The sequence below is a fragment of the Hordeum vulgare genome, chromosome 3H (assembly GCF_904849725.1).
Source record: "Hordeum vulgare subsp. vulgare chromosome 3H, MorexV3_pseudomolecules_assembly, whole genome shotgun sequence".
NCBI classification, from domain to species: Eukaryota; Viridiplantae; Streptophyta; class Magnoliopsida; order Poales; family Poaceae; genus Hordeum; species Hordeum vulgare.
The window spans coordinates 543,649,587-543,662,481 of NC_058520.1; positions in this window are offsets into that span (position 1 = coordinate 543,649,587).

The following is a 12,895-nucleotide window of genomic DNA, read 5'->3' on the forward strand; positions in this document are numbered from 1 at the left end:
GCGGCGGAGAATCCACGAAAAAGCTTCGCCCTGATTTTTTTTCCAGACGAAACCCTTCATATAGCAAAAGAGGGGGGCCAGTGGGCCACCAGGGTGCCCACAAGCCCTGTTGCCGCGGCCAGGGGGGTAGGCCGCGGCCACCAGGCTTGTGGGCCCCTGGCAGCTCCCCTGTGGCACTTCTTTCGCCCAATATTTATTATATATTCCCAAAAAATTCCACGTTGATTTTCAGGGCATTTGGAGTTGCGCAGAATAGAGGACTCAGACTTGCTCCTTTTTCAGTCCAGAATTCTAGCTGCCGGTATTCTCCCTCTTCAAATAAACCTTGCAAAATAAGAGAGAAAAGGCATAAGTATGGTACCACAAAGTATAATAACAATCCATAAAGCGATAAATATCAACATGAAAGCATGATGCAAAATGGACGTATCAACTCCCCCAAGCTTAGACCTCGCTTGTCCTCAAGCGAAAACTAAGATCCATAAACATGTCCACATGTTTAGGGATGAAGGTGTCGATAAAACATTATACGGACATGAGGGCATCATGATCACACATAGAACAGCAATACATCATAAAGACTCTTATGGGAAAGTAACAATTCCTTCACAAAGCAAAGCATGAAAAAAAACCTTACCGAGAAGTAGCCAACAACATTCCATAGTCATTGAAGCAATTGCAATTTATCATATCATCAGAAAGAGTCAAATAAGAGCTTGTAAAGCAAATCCACATACTCAATCATCTCTTTTGTTTTCCACAGTTGTTACAACTCACGTGGTACTCATGGTATCAAAGTTTCAGTTGGACACAGAGAAAGATAGGGGCTTATAATTTTGCCTCCCAACCATTTACCTCAAGGGTAAAGTCAACAATAATAAAGCATAAGTACTCATCTCCAAGTTGATATATGAATATAGATCTTTCCCTAGCATATGACATTCACCAGGATAAAGGCGAAAAAAAGGAATTGGTGAAGATCACCATGACTCTTTCAAGGGCAAAAAGTAAAGGTACAAGATAGGCCCTTCGGAGAGGGAAGCAGAGGTTGTCATGCGCTTTTGAGGTTTGGATGCGTGTCCTCTTAGTGCGGAGGAACGGCACTTTATATTGCCTCCTGGGATAAAGAATTTATTATGCAGTCTGTCGCTTTTATGTCTTCCTCATCACAGGTTTGTATAAAGCTTATTTTCCACACACTAATAGATCATACATATTAGAGAGCAATTTTTATTGCTTGCACCGATGACAACTTACTTGAGGGATCTTATTCAATCCATAGGTAGGTATGGTGGACTCTCATGGCAAAACTGGGTTGAAGATTTATGGATGCACAAGTAGTATCTCTACTTGGTGCAGGAGTTTTAGCTAATATGAGGTGGAAGAAATCGTCACATGCTAAGGGATCTCTAATCATATAACATTGTTTGGAATCAAGCAAACACAATTCATTATGTTGTCTTTCTTGTCCAACATCTACCTCTAAGCATGTAATAGTTTGGTGAGTGCTCACAATTGTAAAAAGTGTTTAAGATGATATATTTATATGTGAACCTTGTTTCCTTATTACTTCTTATTAATTGCAACAATGACTGGGGTCTATGTTGGTCTATTCTCAACAAGTTTCAATCATCATACTTGTTATATGTGAAGCTATCACTTTCCATAAGATCATCTCATGATCTTTCATGCTATCGTTTCTTTCATACTTTTGATCACGGCACAAAACAAAGCCCTTGACTAAGATACTCTTTATTATATAGCTCGCAAGCTCGAATACATCGGGGGAGACACAAGGCAAAAGACTCAAACTAAACACTAAAGACTTATTCCACTAAGAGAAGAAATAAAAACTGAAAAGGAAAGAACTAAAACAAAGGTAAAAGCAAAAGATATAAAGGTGATACGATACCAGGGCAACTCCCCCAAGCTTGGAAAAAGCCAAGGGGATTGCCCATAACAGTGCTCAGTTGTCTTCCTTTGGTGGTGATGGTGGTGGAGTCTTTGCCTTTGATTCCAAGAGAGCTATCAATCTTTGATTTATACCTTGGAGATCCGCGACATGGTTCTCCAGCAAAACAACTTCACGAGAAAGGGAAATATTGCGAGCACGAGTTGTTTCACAAAACCTCAAGAGTTCAATCAAGGATGGAGACAGCACGTGGAGGAAGGGTTGGAGAAAATCCACTCCTTCAACGTCTTCAATGTTGAACATAGGTTGAACTTCCTCCCTAACTTGGGTTTTCTCCTTAGCTTTGTCACTGGCTTCCGTGACTTCTACTCTTTTCAGATCAGCATCTACTTGTTCATGAACTTGGGGAAGATTATTCTCCCCAACAGATTCCTGAGACATCTTTGCTCTAAATCTGCGGCAGACAACAGGCTCGAAACGAAAATAGAGGAAAACTGCGCGATAGGGAGATCAAAACCCTCGGGTGTATATATAATGATTTTTTCTAGACCAGAAGGAGTGCTCCACAAGAAAACGGAGTCCGGGAGGCACACGAGGTGCCCACAAGCCCTGTCGCCACGGCCAAGGGGGAGGCCGCGGCGACCAAGTTTGTGGCCGCCTCGTGCGCTCTCCGGACTGCTTTTTATTTTTCTAAATTTCCATAAATTCCAAAACAGAGAAAAATTCCTACTGGAGAAGTTTTGGAGTCCAATTACTTACCGAAACACACACCTCTTCGTTTTCAGAGTCTGAAACAGGCTGATAAACATCCCTTATGTACTCCTCTGGAGTTATGATATTGATGGTATTGGTCTCAACATTTATGGGAGTACCAGAGATATAATGCTTGATCCTTTGCCCATTTACTACTCTTGGAAAATTACCTTCCGTGTTATTGATTTTGATGGCACCGGAACGAAATACTTCCTCAACAACGTAGGGACCTTCCCATTTAGAGAGAAGTTTGCCTGCGAAGAATCTTAAGCGAGAATTGTACAACAGGACATAATCACATACATTGAACTCACGTTTTTTTATTCTTTTATCGTGCCATCTCTTAACCTTTTCCTTGAACAACTTGGTATTCTCATATGCCTGGGCCCTCCATTCATCTAATGAGCTGATATCAAACAACCGCTTCTCATCGGCAAGTTTGAAATCGAAGTTGAGCTCTTTGATTGCCCAATAAGCTTTGTGTTCTAGCTCAAGAGGTAAATGACAGACCTTACCGTAAACCATTTTATACGGCGACATGCCCATGGGATTCTTATAAGCAGTCCTATAAGCCCATAGTGCATCGTCAAGTTTGCTAGACCAATTCTTTCGAGATCTATTGACAGTCTTTTGTAAGATCAGTTTGATCTCCCTATTACTCAACTCCACTTGTCCACTAGACTGAGGATGATAAGGAGATGCAACTCTATGGTTGACATCATACTTAGCGAGCATCTTGCGGAAAACACCATGAATGAAGTGTGAACCGCCATCAGTCATCAGATATCTAGGGACTCCAAATCTTGGGAAGATGACTTCTTTAAGCATCTTAATAGAGGTGTGGTGATCAGCATTTCTAGTGGGGATAGCTTCTACCACTTAGTGACGTAATCCACAACAACTAAGATGTGAGTATACCCATTGGAACTCAGGAAGGGTCCCATATAATCAAAGCCCCAGACATCAAATGGTTCAATGACAAGTGAATAGTTCATAGGCATTTCCTGACATTTACTGATGTTCCCTATTCTTTGGCATTCGTCACAAGACAAGACAAACTTACGGGCATCCTTGAAGAGAGTGGGCCAATAGAAACCTTATTGCAATACCTTATGAGCAGTTCTATCTCCAGCATGGTGTCCTCCGTAGGCTTCGAAATGACACTTCTGCAGGATCTGTCCCTGTTCATGTTCAGGCACACAACTTCTAATAACACCATCTACTCCTTCCTTATAAAGGTGAGGATCATCCCAAAAGTAGTGTCTCAAATCAAAGAAGAATTTCTTCTTTTGCTGGTAGGTGAAACTAGGTGGTATGTATTTGGCTACGATATAGTTTGTGTAATCAACATACCACGATGCACTATGTGAAGTACGGATGACATTCAATTGCTCATCAGGAAAGCTGTCATCAATAGGTCGTGGGTCATCAATGACATTCTCTAGCCTGGACAAGTTATCTGCTACAGGGTTATCAGCACCCTTTCGGTCAACAACGTGCAGATCAAATTCCTGTAGCAGGAGAACCCATCTCATTAGCCTAGGCTTAGCGTCCTTCTTCTCCATAAGGTACTTAATAGCAGCATGATCAAAGTGAATAATGACTTTGGAGTCAACTATATAAGATCTGAACTTTTCACATGCAAACACGACTGCTAAAAATTCCTTCTCCGTTGTGGCATAGTTTCTTTGGGCACTGTCTAGAGTTTTACTAGCGTAGTGAATAACATTCAACTTCTTGTCAACTATTTGTCCTAGAACAACACCAATAGCATAATCACTAGCATCGCACATGATTTCAAAGGGAAAGTTCCAATCAGGCGGTTGAACAATAGGTGCGGTTATCAAGGCCTTCTTAAGTATTTCGAAAGCTTCCTCACAATCCTCATCAAAAACAAAAGGAACATCCTTCTGCAAGAGGTTGGTAAGAGGCCTAGAAATCTTAGAGAAGTCTTTAATGAACCTTCTATAAAAACCAGCATGACCCAGGAAACTTCGTATACCTCTGATATCTGTGGGGCAAGGCATTTACTCAATTGCATCAACCTTAGCCTTATCAACTTCAATGCCTTTCTCAGAGATTTTGTGTCCTAAGACGATGCCTTCATTAACCATGAAGTGGCACTTCTCCTAGTTCACGACGAGGTTGGTATCTTTGCATCTCTGTAAGACTCGATCAAGGTTGCTGAGGCAATCGTCAAAGGAGGAACCGTAAACGGAGAAATCATCCATGAAAACCTCAACAATCTTTTCACAAATGTCAGAGAATATTGCCATCATACATCTTTGAAAGGTGGCAGGTGCATTGCATAAGCCAAAAGGCATACGTCTATAAGCAAAGTTGCCGAAGGGGCAGGTGAAAGTGGTTTTCTCCTCATCAGATTGTGCAACAGGTATTTGCGAGAAACCTGAATAACCGTCTAGAAAGCAGAAGTGTGTGTGTTTAGATAGCCTTTCTAGCATTTGGTCGATAAACGGCAAAGGATAATGGTCTTTCCTGGTTGCCTTGTTCAGTTTCTGGAAGTCTATCACCATCCTATAGCCAGTAATAATCCTCTGTGGGATTAGTTCATTCTTATCATTAGGAACGACGGTGATACCTCCCTTCTTAGGTACGCAATGTACTGGACTTACCCAATCGCTATGAGCAACAGGATAAATGATTCCTGCTTCGAGAAGCTTTAATATTTCTTTTCTCACGACCTCTTTTATCCTAGGATTTAATCTCCGTTGATGACCAGCAACTCGCTTAGAATCAGGATCGGTTTTAATCTTGTGCTGACATAGAGTGGGACTAATACCCTTAAGATCATCAAGAGTATATCCAATAGCAGCACGGTGCTTCCTCAAAGTTTTTAATAACTTCTTCTCTTCGTGATTCTAGAGGTGATCACTAATAATAACAGGATATATCTCCTTCTCATCAAGATAGGCATACTTAAGTGTCTCTGCTAACTGTTTTAGCTCGAACACACGATCACCCTTTGGTGGGGGAGGATCCCCAAGCAATTCAACAAGCAGATTATTCTTAAGAATAGGATATTGTTCTAAAACAATTTTATCTATCTCATCTCTTTCATCCATATGCATATCATTTTCACGCTCAAGGAGATATTGCTCTAAAGGATCCGTAGGAGGTACGGCAATAGAGGCAAGAGCAATGATTTCATCCTTACCAGACGACTTTTTTCATGGGGTTGTCTTTCAAACTTGGAGAAGTTAAATTCATGAGACACACCCTCGAAACTAAAAGTGACAGTCTGTTTAATGCAATCAATATGAGCATTGACAGTGTTGAGAAAGGGTCTACCAAATATGATGGGACAAAAGCTATCTTGTGCAGTAGCAAGGACGAGGAAATCAGTAGGATACTTCGTCTTACCACACAGGACTTCTACGTCTCTCACAATTCCCACAGGGCAGATAGTGTCTCTATTAGCTAGCGTAATAGTGACATCAATGGGTTCTAACTCAGCAGGTGCAATCTCATCTTTGATTTCATCGTAAAGGGACCGGGGTATTGCACTAACACTAGCACGCATATAACATAAACCATGATAAAAGTGATCTCCTATCTTGACAGAAACAACGGGCAGGCCAACTACAGGTCCGTATTTGTCTTTCGTGTGAGGTTTAGCAATTCTAGCGGAGTCCTCACAGAATTTGATAACATGCCCGTCTGTGTCTTTGGCTAAGAGATCTTTGATAATAGAAACACTAGGTTCAACTCTAATTTCCTCAGGGGATGCAAGGGGTCTAATGTAACCCCTACGTATCACAGTTGGAGCTTTAGTATAATCCTTTTTCCTAGCAGGGTAAGGTGGTTTCTCAGTGTAGGCACAAGGAACAATAGGATCATTATAGGCAATGACTTTCTCTTCAACTAGATTGGGTTTAACTATGTTGACTTCTATAGGAGGATGATACTTAAACCACTTCTCTTTGGGAAGATCAATATGAGCAGCAAAAGATTCACATAGAGAAGCTACTATCTCAGAGTCAAGTCCATACTTAGCGCTAAAATCTCTAGAGGTGCTTGTTTCAACAAAAGATTTAACGCAATCAAACTGGAAATTCATACCTGACTCCTTACCTTCTTCAAGCCCCAATCTTTAGAGTTACGTTTGATTCTTTCCAATAAATTCCACTTGTGGTCAATATCCTTCTTCATAAAAGAACCGGTACAAGAAGTATCAAGCATGGTACGATCTTCATGAGAAAGCCGAGCATAAAAGTTTTGAGTGATAATTTCTCTCGAGAGCTCATGATTGGGGCATGAATATAGCATTGATTTAAGCCTCCCCCAAGCTTGAGCTATGCTTTCCCTGTCATGAGGCGAAAAGTATAAATATAATTCCGATCACGATGTACTAAATGCATAGGATAAAACTTTTGATGAAATTCCAATTTCAACCGATTGTAGTCCCATGATCCAGTATCATCACATAGCCTATACCATGTCAACGCCTTGTCCTTCAAAGATAAAGGGAAGAATTTCTTCTTTACCTCATCCTCGGGCAAACATGCAAGCTTAAATAAACCACAAACTTCATCTACATAGATTAGATGCAAGTCTGGATGTGAAGATCCATCTCCTGTAAAAGGATTAGCCAGCAATTTCTCAAGCATACCCGAAGGAATTTCATAAAAGATATTTTCAGTAGGTACCTTAGGTTGAGGAGCAACTCCTCGTGCTTCCGTTCATGGTGAAGATACCCTGAACAAATTCCTCAAAGGAACAGTTTCCATAGTGACAAGTGACAATAAATTTCAGCAGAGTATAAAAATGTTTCCTTACCAAATTCCACTTACCAAAGGCGCTTCCCTCCCCGGCAACGGTGACAGAAAAGAGTCTTGATGACCCACAAGTATAGGGGATCAATCATAGTCCTTTCGATAAGTAAGAGTGTCGAACCCAACGAGGAGCGGAAGGCTCTGATAAATGGTTTTCAGCAAGGTAATAACTGCAAGCACTGAAAGTAGCGGTAACAAGTGATGGTGTAGTGAGGTGAAACGTAGCAGGTGAAAAGTAACAAGTAACAAGAGTAGCAACGGTGCAGCAAAGTGGCCCAATCCCTTTTGTAGCAAGGGACAAGCCTGAACAAAGTCTTATAGGAGGGAAAACGCTCCCGAGGACACACGGGAATTTCTGTCATGCTAGTTTCATCATGTTCATATGATTCGCGTTCGTTACTTTGATAGTTTGATATGTGGGTGTGATACGTCTGCATCGTATCTACTTTTCCAAACTCTTTTGCCCTTGTTTTGGACTCTAATTTGCATGATTTGAATGGAACTAACTTGGACTGACGTTGTTTTCAGCATAATTGCCTTGGTGTTATTTTTGTGCAGAAATCAAAGTTCTCCAAACGTCCTGAAAATCTACGGGAGCAGTTTTGGAAAATATAAAAAATATCTGCGCCAAGTTCCACCTGAGGGGGTGGGCTAGTGGGCCAGAAGCCCTGGCTCCGCCACCACCCCCTGGTGGCGGTGGGCAGGCTTGTGGGGCCCACACGGCTCTGCCGCCCCCAACCTCAGGTCTATAAGTTCACTTTCGTCCCGGGAAAAAAAATTGTCGCGTTTGCGATACGGAGCCGCCGCCACCACCTGTTCTTCATGTGGAGGGCAGATCTGGAGTCCGTCTTGGGCTCCGGAGAGGGGAAATCGTCGCCATCGTCATCATCAACCTTCTTCCCTCTCCAATTCCATGAAGCTCTTCGTCGTTCGTGAGTAATCTATTCATAGGCTCGCTGGGCGGTGATGAGTAGGATGAGATCTATCATGTAATCGAGTTAGTTTTGATGGGGATTGATCCCTAGTATCCACTATGTTCTGAGATTGATGTTGCTACTACTTTGCCATGCTTAATGCTTGTCACTAGGGCCTGAGTGCCATGATTTCAGATCTGAAATTATTATGTTGTCACCAATATATGTGTGTTTTAAATCTGATCTTGCAAGTTGTAGTTACCTATTATGTGTTATAATCCGGCAACCCGGGAGTGACAATAACCGGAACCACTCCCAGTGATGACCATAGTTTGAGGAGTTCATGTGTTCACCAAGTGCTAATGTGTTGGTCCGGTTCTTTATTAAGAGGAGAACCTTAATATCCCGTAGTTTCCTTTTGGACCCCGCTGCCACGGGAGGGATGGACAATAGATGTCATGCAAGTTCTTTTCCCTAAGCACGTATGACAACACACGGAATGCATGCCTACATCACATTGACGAACGGGAGCTAGCCACATATCTCTCCGTGTTATAACGGTTGCATGATGAATATCATCCAAACAAATCACCGACGCATTGCCTACGAGTTTGTCCTGCTGCTGCTACTACTACTGTTACTTGTCTTGCTCTGCTGCTGCTACTACTCTTGCTACTACTGTTACTTGTCTTGCTCTGCTACTGCTACTACTGTTGCTACTTCTGTTACTTGTCTTGCTCTGCTGCTACTGTTGCTACTACTGTCGCTTGCGACTGTTGCTACTTTCTACTGTTGTCAGTACCGCTGTTCCTTGCCACTGCCGTTACTCGCTACTTTGTTGTTGCTACTTTGCTTGCAGATACTAATCTTTCAGGTGTGGTTGAATCTGATAAATTCAGCTGCTAATACTTGAGAGTATTCTCTCACCTCCCGTCGTGCGAATCAACAAATTTGGGTCGAATACTCTGCCCTCGAAAACTGCTACGATCCCACGCGCTCGTGGGCGTCAACAACATTCTTCTAGTTTCGATTGCCGGAGAGTGCTAACATCATTCTTCTGGTGCCGTTGCAAACGGGAAGAACAGTTGACATCAGGGTGGACCGGCGGTTGGGTACTGCCCTTACTTGGACAAGCATCCCACTTATGATTAACCCCTCTCGCAAGCATCCGCAACTACGAAAGAAGAATTAAGACAACATCTAACCATAGCATTAAACTAGTGGATCCAAATCAGCCCCTTACGAAGCAACTCATAGACTGGGGTTTAAGCTTCATTCACTCTAGCAACCCATCATCTACTTACTACTCCCCAATGCCTTCCTCTAGGCCCAAATATGGTGAAGTGTTATGTAGTCGACGTTCACATAACACCACTAGAGGAAAAGACAACATACAACGTATCAAAATACCGAACGAATACCAAATTCACATGACTATTAGCAAGACTTATCCCATGTCTTGAGGAACAAAAGTAACTACTCACAAAGCATAATCATAATCATGATCAGAGGTGTAATGAGTAGAATCAAAGATCTCAACATAAACTCTTCCACCAAGTAATCCAACTAGCATCAACTACAAAGAGTAATCAACACTACTAGCAACCCAACAAGTACCAATCGGAGTCGCGAGACGGAGATTGGTTACAAGAGATGAACTAGGGTTTGGAGAGGAGATGGTGCTGATGAAGATGTTGATGGAGATGTCTCCCCTCCGACGAGAGGAGTGTTGGTGATGACGATGGCGACGATTTCCCCCATCCGGGAGGGAAGTTTCCCCAGTAGGATCGTCCTGCCGGAGCTCTAGATTGGTTCTGCTCAAGTTCCGCCTCGTGGCGGCGGAGAATCCACGAAAAAGCTCTGCCCTGATTTTTTTCCGGATGAAACCCTTCATATAGCAAAAGAGGGGGGTCAGTGGGCCACCAGGGTGCCCACAAGCCCTGTTGCCGCGGCCAGGGGGGTAGGCCGGGGCCACCAGGCTTGTGGTCCCCTGGCAGCTCCCCTCTGGCACTTCTTTCGCCCAATATTTATTATATATTCCCAAAAAAGTCCAGGTTTATTTTCAGGGCATTTGGAGTTGCACAGAATAGAGGACTCAGACTTGCTCCTTTTTCAGTCCAGAATTCCAGTTGCCGGTATTCTCCCTCTTCAAATAAACCTTGCAAAATAAGAGAGAAAAGGCATAAGTATGGTACCATAAAGTATAATAACAGTCCATAAAGCGATAAATATCAACATGAAAGCATGATGCAAAACGGACGTATCACACGTCCACACAACCCTTTCGACTAGGGACCATTTAGGGCAGTTATCATACAAAACATAGTCCGACAAACAAGTCACGTACTTGTTAATACACATCATTGATAATGTCCAAGGACTATCTTTATTCATAAACACATAGGAAATATCATCATGCATGATTGCCTCTAGGGCATATATCCAACATTAAGTACTCCGGGCCAGACACTGCGGCCACATCATTTTAGAACTCGTACAATGGCACGAGGCATGTGGACTCACTCATGCAGATGTAATCATCAACAAGATCACCCAGAATTAGGTATGCAAGGATCCGAACAGTTGTAGTACATTTATGGTAAGAGGAGAAGCCAACCTTTTCAAGGGCACCAGGCATGCATTTTAAGTAATCATCATACCCCATCACTCCTTCCAAATAATGTTGAACACATGCCTCGCCACCCGAAAGTGTTGCCGAAAAAGCTTGGTAGGGAATAGTGGATTTGTGAGTTTGAAGTAATCGATGTAGAGTAGGCAATGGCCATTTTCTTAGTTACGATTCAACCCGAGAGCATGGCCCGAGTGTTGGAAATATGCCCTAGAGGCAATAACAAAATAGTTATTATTATATTTCCTGTTTCAAGATAAGCGTTTATTGTTCATGTTATAATTGTATTGAATGGAAACATAAATGCATGTGTGGATATATAGAAAAACAATGTCCCTAGTGATTCGCTAGTTGACTAGCCTGTTGATCAAGGATGGTTAAAGTTTCCAAGCCATACACAAGTGTTGTCACTTGATGACGGGATCACATCATTAGGAGAATGATGTGATGGACAAGACCCAAACTATAAATGTAGCATATGATCGTGTCATTTTGTTGCTATTGTTTTTTGCATGTCAAGTATACATTTCTATGACCATGAGATCATGTAACTCACTGACACCAGAGGAATGCCTTGTGTGTATCAAACGTCGCAACGTTACTGGCTGACTATAAAGGTTCTCTACACGCATCTTTGAAGGTGTCCATTGAGTTAGCTTGGATCAAGACTCGAATTTGTCACTCCGTGTAACGGAGAGGTATCTCGGGGCCCACTCGGTAATACAACATCACAAACAAGCCTTGCAAGCAATGTGACTAAAGAGTTAGCCACGTGATCTTGTATTACGGAACGAGTAAAGAGACTTGCCGGTAACGATATTGAAATAGGTATGGCGATACCGACGATCGAATATCGGGCAAGTAACATACTGAAGGACAAAGGGAATGATATACGGGATTGTGTGAATCCTTGACATAGACGTTCAACCGATAAGATCTTTGTAGAATATGTAGGATCCAATATGGACGTACAGGTCCCGCTATTGGATATTGGCCAGAGAGTGTCTCCGGTCATGTCTACATAGTTCTTGAACCCGCAGGGTCTGCACACTTAAGGTTCGGTGACGTTTTTAGTATAGTTGAATTATTGATGTTGGTAACCGAATGTTGTTCGGAGTCCCGGATGAGATCCCGTACATCACGAGTGTCTCCAAAATGGTCCAGAAACGAAGATTAATATATAGGATTGTTGCATTTGGCTTCTAGAAAGATTTCGGGCATTACCGATAAAGTACCGGGAGAGACGAATGGGTTCCGGGGTTTTACCGGGAGGGGCCACCCACCCGGGAGAGGACCTAATAGGCCCATGGGTGGCTCACCAGCCCATAGTGGGCTGGTGAGGCTAGCCCAATAAGCCTATTTCATCCAAGGCAAAAAAAGGGGAAAAAGGAAGGAGGTGGACAAGAAGGAAAGGACTCCTCCACCAAACCGAATTGGAGGAGGAGACCTTCCTCCTTGGCTCGGCCGAACCCTCCTACTTGGAGTAGGAGGCAAGGCAGCCTCCCTCTTGTTCCTCCTATATATAGTGGAGATTTGAGAGGGTTTTTGCATCTCAATCCTTTGTGCAAACCTCTCTCTCTCTCTCTCCACTACTTCGTGACACCTCGTAGCTATATCGGTACGACACGACAAAGCCCTGCCAGAGTAGCTCCACCATCATCACCGCCACGCTGTCATGCTGCTGAAGAATTCAGCTACTTCTTCGTCTCTCCTCCTAGATCAAGAAGGCGGAGATCGTCATCGAGCTGTACGTGTGCTGAACGCGGAGGTGCCGTCCGTTCGGTGCTAGATCGGGACGGATCATGGGACGGCGGCGATTTGGATCGCGAAGACGTTCCACTACATCAACCATGTTTCTTAACGCTTCCTGTTTAGCGACCTACAAGGGTATGTG